The sequence below is a fragment of the Chiloscyllium plagiosum genome, unplaced genomic scaffold, assembly GCF_037043375.1.
Source record: "Chiloscyllium plagiosum isolate Xiang-an unplaced genomic scaffold, Cpla_swu_hap1 HiC_scaffold_24, whole genome shotgun sequence".
Classification (NCBI taxonomy): domain Eukaryota; kingdom Metazoa; phylum Chordata; class Chondrichthyes; order Orectolobiformes; family Hemiscylliidae; genus Chiloscyllium; species Chiloscyllium plagiosum.
Genome location: NW_028270162.1, coordinates 38286186 through 38304229, shown reverse-complemented (window position 1 = coordinate 38304229; position 18044 = coordinate 38286186). Strand labels below are relative to the sequence as shown.

The window sequence follows — 18044 nt, the reverse complement described above, 5'->3', positions numbered from 1 at the left end:
TTTACAGAATGCAACACAGACAATTCCTGTAATGAAGGGCACATTAAAAATTCTTAATTAGTAATTTAATGCAAGTTGAAAGCTGATGGCTTTTTCATTAAACTAATATATTTGTTCTAAATCTAAGCTTTTAAATCATGTTAGTTTCTTCATCTGATTAGCTTGCTATTCCAGGTACAATAAATTGTGTAAGTTGAGGCCAACAAAATGTTTCATTTGTCGTGAAGCTTGCTGTTATATTCAATTCATAATTCAAGACTGAGCTCAGTGAAGGACTAGACCATGTAGTGAACTACATACTTACTTTCCACTTCTGTCTTCAAATCCATTCTCATTGATGAGGTAGAAGTCTTTCCCATCTAATGTCTGTGTGGCTCAGAGTAGTCTCAATACAATTTAATTTTTAAGGAAACAACTGTACAGAAAATCCTAAAGTTCAACTTTAATTTAAATCTGAGGCACATAACATTGGAAGGATGGCTTGTAACTAAAAGAATAATGCACGTTGGTGCAGTAAGGCTTATGAAACTGGAGTTCTAGTGAGTTGTTGAAGGGGAGTGGAAACTATATTCTGCTTCTCATCATTTTGTACATAATGTGGAATTGCTTGGTGCCAATGTAGGGTATGCAAAATAAAGCTTTCAATTCCCAGAACTGGCATCTGTCACCTTATTGAGCACAAAAACAAAATTGGTTCAATTTTTATTGCACTAATTATAATTACTAATATTTTGGCAGGATATCAGGGAAACTATTCACTATGACTCTGTGAAACAAAGCTAAACAACCTGATAGAATTATTCCATAGTTACACCCAGCCATTGCATTCAGATAGAGGACATGGGGGTAATCAAGGCAACTGGAAATATAAAAATAAAAGCCACGTGTGAGGTGATCCCATTTTTGTAGGAGCCAGAATAGGAATGATTTAGCAATGACATCAAATGGATAGCTTAAAATATGAGTGTAGTAATTTGCTGGAGAGAAAGCCATGCTAATATCAAAAGTATTTAACTCATGCAAGTTCAAGGTCACAAGTTATGAAACCTGATATTATTCTAGTTTACAAAACAATTTTTTTCACATGTCTTAATACTTCTAATTTCCTGCAGTCATCTGCTGAAGACAACGATTCTTATTAACATATGTTTATATTTGTGCCAGCAGCACACTGCTATCTCACCTATGTCTTTTCACTTGAAGCTAAGTAGTGTTTCCAACCTGTATAACAATGTGGGGCATCATATCTAAGTTCAGTAATCTCTGTCATGTACATATAGAATGTGTTCTTGCGCGCTCTCACTCTCTCTCCTGTGATACTCATTGGATAACAATCAGGTATGGTAACCCTTATTTTTTTCCATGATCCAGAAGACAGTTCAGCCATGACTAAGATTTGGCATGGAACAAGCATTCTTTTTGGTCTTTGATATATTGCGCACAAGATGACATTCCTTTGATGTCATGGTTTGTCTTCTAACTATTGAAACCTAAGAGCTCACTAAGAATTTTCTGCAAGTTGTAACTTGAAATTCAACATCTTGATTATAAATTTATTCAGTACAGCCCAACTGTGATCAATTGTTACTTTGTTTTTGAAATTGAACATTAAAAACAATATATTTTATGGTTTTGATAGAAATATAATTTCTATTGTACAATCTTTGAACACAATTATTTCCTAGATATGTCATGCAAATGCTCATAAGTGACTCAAAATACATAGAAGCATCTTAGAAATGACACCTTTTCTTTCCCTATTTTTATACTAAGTCTACGCATTTCTATGTGCATATACAAAAGGAGGACGGGATTGAAGAATCAGTTAACCTTTTCATTACTTTATTTTCTAAATTTGAGGCTTAATGGGATGCATTTGAAATAGATTGTATTAAATGAAATTGAGGTTTGCTTCACATATTTTTTGTTTTTAAAAAAAGGATTAAATCTAGATGAGCTTGTGTTGATATTGATGAAAATTAACTTTATGCCTTTAAAACAAGACTATCTAGGGTGTAATCCCTAGTTCTAAATAACATAATTTAGTTAGTTAAAGGACTGAGCTTTGTAGACCAGGAAATTCACAGATTCAGCAAGCCTTGCCACTCCTAATTACTATTCCGTCCTAGTATATAGTCTGTAGTTGAATAGCCTTCCTGTGCTTAGTCTAGAACCCAACTTGCTTTTGAAGAGCAACCACTTTGACAAGGTAGAGGAGGACAATTGTCATTGACAACAATGTACCTACAAAGAATGTAATCAGTATTGCAGGGAAAACAATTAACAAAAGAGAAAAAGTTTCTTGCCATCAGTTGAGAACTCATGGAAACTAATTGTATAGTTTGAATAGTCATAGAATCCCTACCGTGTGGAAACAGGCAATTTGACCTATTGGGTCCACACCAATACATTGAAGAGCATCCCACCCAGACCCATCCCCCAACTGTAACCCTGCATTTCCCATGACTAACCCACCTAACCTGTGCATCCCGGAACACTGTGGGCAATTTAGCATGGCTAATCCATCTAACCTGCACACCTTTGGATTTCTCTATTCATCCTTAAACTATGTATTGTTTCTCCTGTATACTTCTTTGCGCACATGGTGCTATCACAATGTTTTGTCAGTTTTTTTCAAATCATTCTCAACCATAAAACTTTGCAGTCGCAATAAACTTCTCAGTTGATTACACAAACTGCTTACTCTGCTGATACAAAAGTCAGATTAAACCATTCACATTCACTGTGATCCTTATGCATCAGATAGCAAATATTCACTTCTAGGCCACTGTTTGGTGCTATGTGATGGGTTTGATCAGTGAGTTTTAGTCAACTGCTTTTGACAGTGATTCATAGCTAAGGCAAGCCTCAGATTTTCTGATAGGAGCTTTCACTGCACAACATTATGTGCATCATAGATCTGTTGGAGAATTCTTTAAGCCCTGCAAACAGTAGCAGGTTTGGTATAATTGAACATTAGTTGTTCTCTAAGTGCTAAAATAATTTTGGCATGTTAACTTTCCCACTGTTTGCCAGGCACATGCCAGCTATACTACTGAGAGGTTCATCTATATCACTGGTGTAAAAAACAAGCAACATGACAGTGAGGCTTCAGTGCACTTGGGAAGAAATTTGTTTCTTCCTTGTAGAATTTCAGTGGCTAGGTTAACCCTTCAACCTCACTTTATTGTATGTTGTAAAGTTCTTGTTGTACATTTCTAATGTGTAAAATGAATTGCTTAAAACTTCAGAGTTTTAAACCTTCTTTTTCCTGTGAGAATTGTACCATGCTCTTTGCAAGTGAGTTGCATTTCTTTTGTTAGTCTTGTGGCCCAGGGTCAACAATTATCTTCTTGTAGTACCTAAGCACTAGATTTTAAATAGAACTCCAACATGTTATTCTATCAGTTCACATGCAGAAAGATCATCTGCCAGACTTAACGTACACAAGGTAAAATAAGTTTGATTTTGTACAAATTAAACAGAATAGGGAAAATTATTTGCTGCTACTGCACACCCTGTAATTTTAAAAATATCGAACCTATATTGAATGTATTATTTTTCACTTTTCAATAAAGTTTTATCAGCATATTTTACAGCACCTTTCTGCCTATGCAAGAACTGAGGAAATTCCCAGCTGGTTATTGTGAACATTGGAGGTATAGGCTAGCAGGCACTTTGTTTAGCAACGCATCAATGAAGGCCGTAATTTTAAATAGTTCCTGTGAGTTCAAAGCTCGCTAAGGATAATGAAAGATCAGGGCAAATCGGTAAATTTAACTGCATAAAATAATTCAACATTAAATACAGTATGTAAAATCCAGTAGAAAATTAATCTTAAAGTTCCTGTAAAAACACTCACTTACAATGCAATTTTTGGATGTCACTCTATCTCTCCCAGGCTTATCGCCATATAGTAAGGTGTAGAAAAGCAGCTTTCCTTAAAAGTGATGAACTGGCTACAAGTCCAGATTTCCTCCACTATTAAGGAATTGTTGCATTGTTATAACAATGTTCTATAGTCATTTTCTGCTAGCCCATAACTTGTCGCATCTACTGAATTTGATATCACAACCTGTCTAGATACAAAATCATATTTTTATTTCTGCACTCAATCCAGTTTGAATTCTGATATCTGTTCTTCCAGGCATTGTTTAGTCTGATCATCAAATTTCTATATTTGCGCAGCTGAATGGGAGATTGTAAAATTATACAGTAATAACATTAAAATAAATTTTCATTCTTTATTCGTATGTCCAAAAATGGTTACCTCAAAATGTTCTATATATTCTGCATCTCATACTTTCTCATTATCTGTTTATCTGTTCTGTTATCTCCTGCATTCATCCTTGTGGTGTCCCCAGTTTGGCACCATTTGTAATCTGATATTCAGTTGTTCACGTGTGCATATGTCAATGTGCATATATGTTTACTTATGGATTTGTGTGTATATGTATGCATGTGAAGATGTATGCATGCACGTACATAAGTGCTGTATATGAAAAAGCAGCATTTGCCAAATGTCTGGAAGATCTAACAATTGATAGCTTTGTGAAGTATTTGTGTCTTTTCTTGAATCTTTGTTTTCAGCAATTGTTTATCTCAATTCTAGGTTTAACTGTGTCTTAAAGTTAGTCTAGTCTATGTATCTGCTCGACTTTAGAGCTAATTTTTTTTATTTCTGTGAAGAGTTGCTATTGGATCGTTCTAATATTGATCATCTTTGGGCAACAGTAGGGTCTACTATCTGTGTACGTTATTTTCTTCCAAATGCATTTTTGTTGATTGAAGCTACAAAAAAAGGGTTATAAATAGAGTAATTTTACCATCAGTAGTATAGAGAAAAGATCTGTGTGTAACATTGTGCATCTACTTTTGTCTTTGTTTAAAAATTAAGGTAAAGGTGGGGTTTAATGGTGCAATACAGAAGATAGTTTTCAAATGGATTTATCTTGCTTTTACACTGCACTTATTATTAATGGAGTTTGAAGCACAGAAACAGTGTGCCTATAAAAATCTGAAATTATAGTCAACATATTTCAGGTTGATGGTTGCCTTTACTTTTTGTCAATAAAACATAGGATGAGTTAGCAATACAGAGGCAAATATATTTGCTTTCTGTCTCTCGCCTACAGATTTATTAATCATTTTGTAGGCAGTGAGCGTACATACACTGCTGGAATAGCATCAGTCTCCAAGAGGCCCATTGATGCGTGTTGCTGGTAGCTGCTTTGCTGCATGGCTAGTCAGGAGAAGAACAGCGAAGACTGTTTTATTGTTTCTGGTGGAGCGAGCTAGGCTGATTGGAAAATCCAATGAATTTAAATCGCTGCGCTCTATTGTATCAGGGAAAATAAAAAATACAGTAAGAAAATTCATTTTTGCCAAAATATTCACGTATAGGTTTTGATATAATGGTGCTTCAAGCACAATCAGTTAACTGGCATTGAAAACTAGTTGTGCCAAACAAGCAGTCTGTTTGCTGTCCTGAGTAGTGTATCTTTTATATATGCAGCATGTCTCCCATTGTTTCTTTAACAACACATGCAAGGAGTTTATATCCCAGCAGAATTTAAAATAAAACTTTGTGATTTGCCTTTTATATGAATCCAATTTCTAGTGCTTTGGTAATAATTTAATCAACTGTGCAAATAACCAATCTAGAAACCAATGTTACTATTTCCCCATTCGTAAAACAACATTATTTGGGCCAGGTGTACTGGTTCCAAGTTATGTGTAATATAGTTATATCCAAGTCTCCATAAGTAAACTAGGGCCAAATTCTAGGCAATCAGTTTGTGTTATCATGAACAAAGGGAAAGCTGTCAGATATGATGCATTTCTGATCCCCTGCTGGCTACTGGAGAAGGAAACAATCCCTGATGCTGAATCCCAAAGGTAAATACAGCCACAGGGGTTATTAGCTGAACCAGGCACATAGTCTCAAATAAACAGAGGTTGAAAAAAATTGCAAATTCTGAAAATCATGTGAAAGCAAAAATATTGGTAATGTATAGCTGATATGTCAGCGTAAAGAATTTCAAATTAATGTGCCAGGTGGATGCCTAAACTGAATCTGAGGTATCTACCTGAAACATTAATCTGTACTTTCTTTCAAATGTTGATTCACTAGCCGTAAATTTCATTGTCTTCTTTAAAATTAATAAATTCCATTTGTTTGCATTTGGTTTCTGCTATGATTCCAAAAGTAAGCTAGTTACTTTGTCTTCTGTGCTCTAGAGGAATAATAGAATGATACACACAGAAGGAAGCCAGTCAGCCCTTTGTGCCTGTGGCAGCTCTTTTAAATGACCATCTAGTTAGTACCATTTTTCTGAACCTTCCCCAAAGTTCCCCAACCTTCCAAATGTTTAACCAATTATCTTATTGTTTCTGCTTCTGCCAGCCTTTCAGATGGTACATTCCAGATCATTACAACTTGATGTGCTTAAGAGAACACTTAATCTATCTTCTGATTCTTTTGCCAATTATTTTGCATATATCCCCTGGTTCTGTTATTAGAAATAGTTTCTCCTTATTTACTCTATCAAATTCACTCGAGAATTGAATACCACCACTTCACCTTCTTTAACTTTCTCTGCTATAAGGAGAACAACCCTAGTTTTGGTAATCTTTTAAGGTAACTGAAGTTTTTCGATCCAGAGTGGGATTTTACCAGAAATCAGCTAAGCCTCAATTTCTGGGTGTTTCATGGATGGTTTTTCTCTGAGCTCCAACAAGTTTCTCTCTCTCTCACAATTTTCTGCTGCTCATCTCTAAGTGTGAACTATACCTCCATGGCACCATTCTTGTGCTATATTGCTCTCAATAGCAATAAAATGTTCATCAGTGCCAGGACCTGTGGAATTCATGCTGTAGTTCCATATTTAAACCTCACCTGTGATCTGTCAAATGCTGCTAACCTGCTTTGATATAACCACCTGGATCAGTGCAGTGTCAATGGTCCAGGGAGAAACACCAATGCTACAAGAAGGTTAATGACCTTCTGCATTCTGCAAGACTAAGTGCTACCCCATCTTCTCTGTGGTACCTTTCACTCTAACTGTGCCATCATTCCCATATCCTACAAAGTCTCATGAACTCCCATTCTCAATATCGCATGCACCACCTTCTCTCAATGGCTCTTACCAACCCTGTCCACTCATGCTACTACTTCCTGTCATCTGAGTTTCCTATTCACTCATGGCATCTCATAACTCTTTCTTGACTGCCAAAGAACAGCCCCTAACTGATCATAGTCCCTCTTGATTATCTTTTGCTTCCAAACGTGACAGGTTTGCAATAGAAGGCAAGACAGCTATTCTGTGAGCAGCAAAATAAATAAAAAAGGAGTGAGCGCTAAGAAAACTAGCTACAAGGCCTGAGATGTACTGTTTGAATGAATGAGATGCCTTTCCCTGTGTGCAATGTGAACTGGCAGCACCTTTGCATTGTAGGGTATCAGTGAGCTTCAAAGTACAGTATTGAAGAGGAGAAATGTGTTAAAAGTGAGTCTCAAATGTGCCTTAATTATGTGCTGAGGCTTATGCATGTGATCGCAGCCCATCAAGTGTGCCCTGAGGGAAGTGCTGACCATGATGGATTCCCAGAGAAAATGGCAGTGAGGTGTAGCCACCAAGTAAACACTCAGACTTCCATGTTGGAAGTTGTTGCCATCTCATTTCTCTGCACTGCCAGGGGAGATAGCACATAGTATACAATTGAGGCAAGATTAGGAAGTAGATAAGTTAATACATGGAAATAAACCCCTGATGAGCAAGATTATCATCTCACTATCTAAACCTTCAGTGTGGAAAATTGGACCTTTCTTTTCAATGTTAAGAGTCTCATTTTTCCAATCTCGCCTTATATTCACAACTGGCTTGTCATTACCCAGATTGTTCAGGAGCTGGGAAGATTCAGGCCCTGATTTCCATTCTTATAAATCTTTTCTATCTCCTTCCCAATATTTTGCCTGTAGTTTATGGTCAGTAACATGATAGCTTCTCCAATTTTAACTAAATAGCTACTGATCTTGAATCCTCAGGTTCAACATCCATTCTGGTATCATTCATCAAACCCCTGTTGTTCCCTAAATATAAGTAAAATGCTGTGGATGCTGGAAATCTGAGATAAAAACAGAAAGTGCAGAAGAAACTCAGAAGTCACATGACCCCAGGTTATAGTCTAACAGGTTTATTTGAAATCACAAACCTTCGGAGAGCTGCTCCTTCGTTAGATGGAGTCCACCTGATGAAGGAGCAGTGCTTGGGATTTTAAAAAAACCCTTGTTGGTCTATAACCTGGTATCGTGTGACTTCTGAGTTTATCCAAGCCAGTCCAACACCGGCACCTCCACATCAGAAGAAACTCAGCGTCAGTGGAGAGATGTTGCCAGTTTCATTCTGCATCCAGTTTCAAAGTAGAGTCATACTGGATTTGAAATGTTAACTCTGTTTTTCTCTCCATAAATGTTGCCAGATGTGTTGAGTTTCTCCAACACTTTCTATTTCTACGTCTCTTTTGCCTTTTCTGTCTTCCTGAGTAGTTTGTAAATGGGAATATTGCTTGCTCCACTCTTTGGTTGATGCAGGTTTCAATTATTGTCACTATGTGCCTCCTCAAACCTCAATGCTGCCCCACTCCCACCCTCTCTGAACCTTTCTATTCTTTATTCTAATAATGTTAGTCTCATCAAACCTGGTGTATCCTTTCTGATGTTGCTTCCTGGTGGCCTTATCTGAGCTAAATTTAATTTAAACTCTCATTATTTATAGAAAATAGAGTAAGCGTTATGTTCTTTGAATGGCATTGTTTATGAGCAATTTTGTTTTATTTGGAGCAGCTTAACTGGTAAAGTGACCAGTGTCTTGAAGGCCACTACCTCAGCCTTTTTATTGAAAATAACCTAAACAGATCCACAGACTACCAGAGGGTGTTTATAGTAGCATAGAAAATAGGAGCAAATGTAGGCTGTTTGGCCCTTTGAGCCTTCTCTCCCATTCAGTATGGTCATGATTGATACACTATCACAATGCCAAACCTCTGCACTCTCCCCATACATCTTAATACCTTTAGTTGAAAAATGTGGTGCTGGAAAAACACAGCAGGCCAAGCAGCATCTGAGGAGCAGGAGAATCGACGTTTCGGGCATAAGCCTTTCCTGAAGAAGGACTTGTGCCCAAAACGTCGATTATCCTGCTCCACGGATGCTACCTGGCCTGCTGTGTTTTTCCAGCACCACATTTTTCAACTCTGGTACTCCAGCATCTGCAGTCCTCACTTTCTCCTACCTTAATACCTTTATCCTCTTAAAATCTATCTAATTCTTTCTTAAATGTCTTCAGTGACTTCACCTCCGCCATGGTAAAGAATTCCATGGGGTCTCCACCCTCTGAATGAAAAACCTTGTTGGTCTATAACCTTGTATCGTGTGACTTCTGAATTTATCCAACCCAGTCCAACACCGGCACCTCCACATCAGAAGAAACTCAGCGTCAGTGGAGAGATGTTTCCTCACCTTGGTGCTAAATGATTTACCCCATATCTTGAAAATATGCCCCATTGATCTAGGTCCATCCAATTGAAACGGCATCATCATTAACATCAGTCCAATCCTGCCAGAATTTTATATATTTCAATGAGATGCCTTCTCATTCTTTTAAACTCCAATTAATGCAACTTAGTCAACCCAATCTCTCTTCATAACTTTCCATCCCAGAAATCAGTCTGTTGAACCTTTGTTAAACTCCCCGAATGGCAAGTATATATTTTCTTAGGAAAAGGGATCAAAACTGCACATAGTACTCCAGACATTGGCTCACTAAGGTCTCTGTTCAGTTGCAGCAAGACATCCTTGTTCCTATGCCCAAATCCTATTGCAGTGTAGGCCATTGCACCATTTTAAATGAAAGCACTGCAGATGTGGAGTTCCAAAATAAAAAAAGGCAGAATCTGCTGAAGAAACTCAGCAGTCTGGCAGTTTCTGTAGAGAGAGAGAGAAAAAAACAGTTAATGTTTTGAATCCAATATTACACTTCTTCAGAATCATTTGCATTCCTAACTTGCCTTCAGTGAATAGCAAACTAGAACACCTTGGGCCGTTATACATTAACATTTCCCAATCTACTACCATTGAAATAATCTGCCATTCTGCTTTTCCTATTAAATTTGACTTATCCATGTTATAGTGCATTCCCTCTCACTCAACTTGTCTAAATTGCCATGAAGCATCTTTACTTCCTCCTCAGCACTCTCAATTCCAATTTGTTTTATGTCATTAGCAAACCAGAAAATATCGCATTTAATTCCCTCAACCAAAGAGTGAAAATTAAATTGCAAGTAGCTGGAGCCCAAAGACTGATCCCTGTGGTAATTAGTCACTGCTCCACTCCAAAAAAAATCACCTCGTCCTGCTTTGTTTCCTATCTGCTGACCAATTCTTTATCCATGCATTTCTCTTATTCATTTGTGAGATATGAATGTCATTGACTGACCAGCATTTATTGCCCGTTCCTGGTTGCCCTTGAGAAGGTGGTGGTGAACTGCCTTCCTGAATCGCTGCAGTCTACCTGCTGTGGGTTGACCCATTATACTGTTAAGGAGGGAATTCCAGGATTTTGACCCAGTAATAGTAATGGAACAGTAATACAATTGATTTGATTTATTGTTGTCACATGTACTTGAGTACAGTGAAAAACTTTGATTTGCGAGCAGCACAGCAGATCATAATGTACAAGGACATATTGGTCATATGGTGTTTAGATGGAGGGAAGCATACCGGATTATGGCTGCACAAGAGGTGCACAAAAGCAAGATCAACATTAGATATGAAATTAGAGAGGTCCATTCAGCAGTGTAATAACAACAGGGAAGAAGCTGTTCTTGAACTTGTTCATACGTGTGTTCAAGCTTAAGTATCTTCTACTTGACATTTCCAAGTCAGGTTGGTGAATGGCTTGGAGGGGAATTTGCAGGTGGTGGTGCTGCTCTCATCCTTTGAAATGGAAATGGTTGTGGGTTTGGAAGGTGCAGTCTGAGAGTCTTTTGTGAATTACCCCCAATCCCGCATGCTTTACTATTGCACACAAAATTCTTGTGTGAGATTTTATCAAAAGCATTCTGAAGATCCAAACACACCACAACTACTACTTCTTCCTTCATCTATTCTGCTAGTTACATCTTCAGAAAATTCTGATAGGTTTGTCAAACATGATTTCCCGTTAGTAAATCCATGTTTACTATGTTTAGTCGATTAATATTTTTAAGTGTATCGTTATTGTAGCCTTCACAATAGATTCTAGTATTTTAACTGCAGCTGATGTTAGACTAGCCAGTCTCGAATTCCCTGTTTTCTTTCTCCCTTTTTTAAATATTAGGGTCACATTGCCACTCTGCAATCTGCTAGGATTGGTCCAGAATCAAAATAACTTTGGAAAATGTCAACCACATCCAGCATGACCACGTCCTTTAGTACCAGGAATATGGATTACAAGGCACTGGGCAATTATCAGCTTTCAGTCCCATTAATTTATCCACTATTTTTACTAATACTCATTTCCTACAATTCCTCATTCCCAATCAACCCTTGTTTCCCTAACATTTCTGGAAAATAATTTGTGTCATCTTCTGTGAAGACAGGCCTACATCATTGTTTAATAGTACTGTCCATTTCCTTATTCTCCATAATCTATTTTCCAATTTCAGATTGTGAAGGTCCTACATTTGTCTTCACTAATCTTTTTCTTTTGCATACTTAAAGAAGCTTTCACGGTAATCTCTTACTTTCCTGCAGTTTTGCTCTCATCCTCCATATTTCATCTCTCCTCTTTTGGTCTTCCTTTACTGAATTCTGAAGTTTCCAAATCCTCAGGCTTCCTACTTTGTCTTCCAACTTTATCTGGTGTATCTTTGTATTTAGTGCTACACTTATTTTATTTTGTTAGCCATATTTGGACTACTTTTCCTGCTGGATTTTTGCACCAGTGAGGAATATATAACTTGCAATGCATGCATTTGTCCCTTAAATATTAGCCATTGCCTGTTATCATCATGCCTTTAAATGAAGTTACCTATTCTATCGCAGTCAACTTACAGCTCATTCCTTTGTAGCCTCCTTGATTCAGATTGGACTACTTCTATCCACATGAAGCATTCCATTATTTCACAGTCACTCTTTTTTAAAGGATATCTCACATCAAAATTATTAATAAGCCCCTTCTCATTGCAAAATACTAATTCAAGGAAAGCCTATACTCTAGTTGATTCCGTAACAGCCTAAAAACAAATCCTGTATATACTCCAGTAATACTTCCACCACCATATTATTGCACACATGATTTGCTCAGTATATGAGTAGATAAAGTCACCCATCCTGCCCTTGATATATGCATCTCTAATTTTCTGCTTATTGCCATCCTCTACCATACCATTACTGTTCAGAAGCCGATAGATAACATCTACAATTGTTTTCTGCTGCTTGTTACTTCTTAGCTTCACCCAGACTGATTCTACATCTGGATTCCTTTCTCACTTATTGCACTGACTTCATCCTATATATAAAAAACCACTGGTACTCCATCTCCCTTTCCTTTTTGTCTGTTCTTCTTAAATGTTAAGTATTCTTGGATTTTCAATTTCCCAACTCTGGTCACCTTGCAGCCATATGTATATAGTCATGTCATACTATCTACAACTATCTGCACTATTAATTTGTCACCTTGTTGCAAATCTTCCATGCATACAGATGGAGTATCTTTAGATTTCTCTTTTTTAAACATTTGTACACATTTTCCTTTGTACTACAGCCATATTTGCTACTATCCCTCGTTTCCTGTACCTTCCACTTTTTTTTTCTTACTTTGTTTCTCTCTTTTTGGGTCTCACTGCTCACGTTCCCATCCTCCATCATTTAAACTCTCTTACTTCCAACCACCACCACCACCCTAATTGCTGGAAGTTTGTTCAGGTTCCTTCTAACTTCTCCAGGCCAGATGGAAATAATTAGCAAATCACACTCCCTTTTTTGTATATTTTAAAAGTTTAGTAATGATGTAGGTTTACTATCCTTTTTCAGATTTAAAATTAATTTACCCTAATAAAATTATAGAATAATACATTTTCTTTATTATTTTTAAATCTTGGATTAATCTTTAGCCCACAAAGAACGGAGAAAATTAAATATACAATGATTTTGCGCAGAATGTAGAAGGTAACAGGAAAATAAAGGTTGCATTCAAATATTGCATAAACACCTTGAGGGGTATTTGTTTATAATTGTGAACATAAATAAATCTTCTGTATGAATTATCACCAAAAATGCAACAAATTGGAGTTCCAAACAAAAATGGATATCGAGTGGAAACAGTGTTAATTTTTTAACTCAAACTTGATCCAAAGTCAAAGCCTTTCTATCACTATTGAATTGTTTAACCACCATCAATTGCAAAAAAAAAATGACTTTCACATCTATTACAATAGGCAATTTTTCTTTGGAAAGGTTGGTGAACGATCATTGACTGCTTGTTATCAGTTAAAATTGTAGAAAATCACAAGCTTTCATAATTTCTGATTCAGTAATCTTCAAATGATTGAAAGCAAACTGCATCACAGCACAAATGTATAGTAATCGTTAACAATATTCCAAAAACATGGAATAAAATCTAAATATTTCCTTGTGTTCATTTCTTCCATATTCCATAGCATCCAGTCACTTTGCTCAGTATTTGTGAAATGCCATATGCATACCTACCAGTTTCACATGCCTGCACTAACATAGAATTGTGTGGACTTTAGTGAGTAGTTTTTGGGAATGGAAACCATGGTTTTAACCCCAATGTCATATAAGTGATATTTTTATATTTGTGAAAATGATAGCTTATTACATAACACTGACAATATTTAATAATTTCAACATGTGAATTATAATATCTTCGCTTGTTTGTGATCAGTCTCAAAGAGGATGTGTAAAGCACATGTAGTAATTACAAGATAGAGTATGAGAATAATTTCCAAAATAAATGCAAAATTTTGTTTTCGATCGCATTGTCTGCTTCTAAATTTTTCTAATTTCCATGCATTACCAACTTGAAAGGTTGTTGTAGCCCTGTCAGAAACCAATTTACTAGATGCAAATTTATCTCATTCTTTCTGTATCAGTGTCTTTAAAGCTCTATATAATTGGTCAATCTGAATAACGTCTATTAAAAGCCTCATTCAAACTCTCTTTTCCACTCCGTTAATATTGCAGAACAAATTGAATCCTAAAAAAAGCAGATTTTCTTACTTTATTCCTCAAGGCAATAGCATACCAGATTGCATGCATACTGTTTAAAAGTTAAATACTTAAACCCTGCTTTCCTAGATAAGTTGTTTTCTCACATTTATTCCTTTTTGTACCTTTCACAAGTTTTATAAAGCTGTTTACATGTAAGAACACATGCACACAGAAGTATGTAAAATAGATAGTACGTTTCATCCAAAGTATTAGCTTCACAAAAAAAACCTACTGAGGATGTTAGGCTTAACAGCATGCAGCTCCACAGCCACCAATATTTTATGGTCTTATGGACAAGTCTGAATATGCCTGGAAAAAAATATAATATTCTGTGTCTTGTTTACATCCCTATGCATTTGTTTGCTGCTGTTCAAATTGAATTTCTGCCCTTTCATTACAAAGAGATTGTCTTGTTGAAATTGAGGTCTTTAATGTTTTGGCAGTTAAACCCCTTAACTGGTTAATATCACCTGGATATCCTCCATTGTTTCTTCATGGCTCACTATGCATATTGAGGAAATATATGTGAAAATATACTAAGATACAGAAACAGTTAAGAGAAGTAGCTAGCAGGGGCAGGAAGAACATCAAGCTGTACAAAGAATGGCCAAAAGGGGCATTAACTACGTGAGAATGGAGTAAGAAAATAGATAGTGGAAGAAACACTCTTTGAATCAAGATAAATATTGTGAAAGGTGTAGCTAAGATTAAACCTTATATCACTTTGTAATGGCACTTCCATTATTTTTTCATGTCTCTTTATGTAAAGTCATTATAATTCTGTGAAACTCCAAATTAAAACAATTATCAGCATTCACTGAAAAGTTTGCAATAATCAGAATGAATGCAAATATTCAAACTTCTACATTATGATTGGGTGGTGAAGGTAGTAAAGCAGCAATGCGTTGTGTGTGGAACAGCCCAGGCTACTAAAGTTCCAGCGACCAGCATAAGTGAGCTATAAAATAATTAACAATAATTTTCTGGCCTTCTGAACTACAGTTTCAGATCACTTGCAAAAGGAACTTTCTGATTGCTGTTATATCCTCAAGGCTGACTGGACAATACCATGATATTAGTTATCCTTGTAACCTCAGGACGTTATTTCAGTGCATGTGTGTAGAAAGTTACAATGTTTACTGAAAACAGTACATTCTTTATCATTCACTTATAGACCATATTCTAATAAAGGGAATGATGCAGCAGCTCCAAAAAACTAAATATTTTGACTCTGTGTTTGCATTTAATTATAATAGATGTCCTCTTCATGAATTTTGTTTCTCCCTCCAGTCTTTTTTTAATCTGTTAAAATGCACCTGCCATTTCTCTCTCAATAAAAATTTTACATTTTAACAGATCAAAAAATGAATGGGGAAAGGCAAACTCAAAGAAGAGATTCCTTTTACCTATATAAACCCACTTTATATCAAGAGATTGAGCTGAAGATCGGATTAAATGTTCATCTTAATCTTGGAAGAAAAGATAGCCAGCAGCCTTGCATGTCATAATGTTTTTATTGATGCGACTGAATAGCCAATGACAGTCAGAATTATTATGCCAGATTTATTTTTGGCTTTGATTCAGTTTTCCATATTTTGCACAGTTTTAATTTCAGTAATGTTTTCTCTTTTGTAAAGGTAAGCCATGAAATGGTTACAGACAACCATCAAAAACCAAAGACCAGTAACAACAAGAACCTGTGGGAAGAAGTAAGGCCTTGGTCCTATCAGCAAGTTGGAAGAAGTCAAATGACCATCTGTTTTGAACTGAAATGTTCCTTGGCTTTATTGTGAGGACTCTTAACTGCAAACAGTACAACCTGGACAAACCCTGATAGATATCAGTGCCTGTTTGCAGTCCAGTCATAAATCATGATGCATGAATGGCAAACTCTACAACCTATTGAGCAACGTTTGTGAAAAGTAGCGGTAGTGTAATCGATTTTTGAACTCCCATCTCAAACACATGATGAAAAACCGTTGTGCCAACTGGTTATGTATTCATGGAATACTAAATAAACTTTATGAGGTAATTTGAAGCCTGACACACAGTGACTGGAAGATGAAAACTAATAGCTGAAGAAATCTTCCATGCGCACGAATATTGTGCAGTTGTATTGATCCTGCTGTTGGAGAGAGAGGGAATACAGTAACTTCTCTCCATCAGTCATAAGTCTGAGAATGTGGATAGTCAGTGCTTTATTGTTGGTTTTCAAGATTAATAGCAAAGGGTTTTACTGAATTTCTATCTTTGAACTTAAAACATGCAGTTTGGTGGGAAACTGTTCCTAATGAACCATTGCTATTATTATTCTTAAGCTAGTAAAACATTTTGCCGTGCGTTTATAAAATCTTCATCATACCTAACAACATTTTCTTAAAAGTAGGATATTTTTACATAATGCAATAAAAGATTCACAATGTATAGAATTGGTATGTTGCACTTTGTTGTAAAATATTTGGTACATCACACATTTAAATATCTGGCGTGTTGGGGCCTAGTGGTTCTAAAACTTCCATGTACAGCAGAATGGAAAATTTTGATAGATATATTTTGATAGATGAATATATCCTCGTGACTCTGATGTGAATTTTGAAAATGAGTTTTATATGGAATGTTGAATTTCCAAGAAAGCATATTACAGAAAATGTAACATTCCATATGAAACTCATTTTTCTTGGAAAGCATAACTATAGAGGAACCTCAATTATCAGGCATTTGATTAACCGAATTTCAGATTATCCGAACAAGATCATAAGGTCCCGATGTGTTGCTAACTATGTTATCTGGCATCAATTGTCCGGCATTCAATTAACTGAATGAAATACCTCCTGCTTGTATTCTTTGGAGAATTGAGGTTACTCTATATTTGGTGCTTAAGTCTCTGAAAACAATGTGGCTTCAGGAGCTGTAGTACCACAGGCTTTAAGGAGCAATTACATCTGTTTATTGCATATATTTACATGCATAATGGGTACTGATGTCTGAGTTGAAGGTTGAAGTATGTGTTTCCTTTGTTGTGTACATGTGAATGTACATAGCAACGCACTAAATTTTCATATGCAGAAGTGTTTAAATTTTACATGTTTCTGCAGTTTAGCCTTAAAACAATAACCAACTGATTTGCCAAAGGTGAGTTTAGATATGGATCTATTGTATTTTAATGTTCAGCAATTCAAGCATTTTTGTGCCTCAGTTTATGTCAAATTTATGTTGCTATTAGTGCTCTTTATGAGCTGTTCCATTTCCGGTTTTTTGATCTCCTAGCAGGTAATTTTTACTATCAATGCAGAGGCTAATATTGAAATAGAGTCCAACATAATTTTTACAATTCTAAATGCAAATGTGACTATTGAACTTTTTAACTGTATTTAGTAGGGTCTATGACTTACAGAATTTCACAAAGTCATAAATTTATCTTGGGAAAATAAAAAAACTTTCACCAAGTTCTCAGCTCATGTGCTTTCATTTATTTTTGAATAAGTGATTTTTGACCCTTTGTTTTAGTAGTGCTGTATCTTTTTAAGTGTAACATTGATATATATTAGTAATTTCAAATACATTCACACTGAAAGCCCAATTTCAAACTTGACTCCAATCAGTATTACAGAAACTTTCCCTCTCTCTAATACCTGTTAAAGCAGAGAGAGAGAAAAACTACAGAAGTTGGAAATCAGAAACTAAAACAAATTGCTGGGAAAAATACTTGCAGGTCTGGCAACATCTGTAGAGAGAAAGCAGACTTAACATTTTGGGTCCAATGACCCTT

The 18044-nt window shown here is 36.1% G+C and overlaps 1 protein-coding gene across 4 annotated transcripts in view; it reads left to right on the top strand.

Moving 5' to 3' along the window:
- rbm19 (RNA binding motif protein 19) overlaps window positions 1-17716 on the top strand; it is a 250198-nt gene extending 232482 nt beyond the window's left edge. For all 4 annotated transcript variants that reach the window (XM_088000100.1, XM_043715848.2, XM_088000099.1 and 1 more), the window contains exon 25: window positions 15913-17716. The gene's annotated coding sequence lies outside the window, so the exon portion shown is untranslated. The remainder of the gene's footprint in view (window positions 1-15912) is intronic.
- The last annotated feature ends 328 nt before the right edge of the window (window positions 17717-18044 follow it).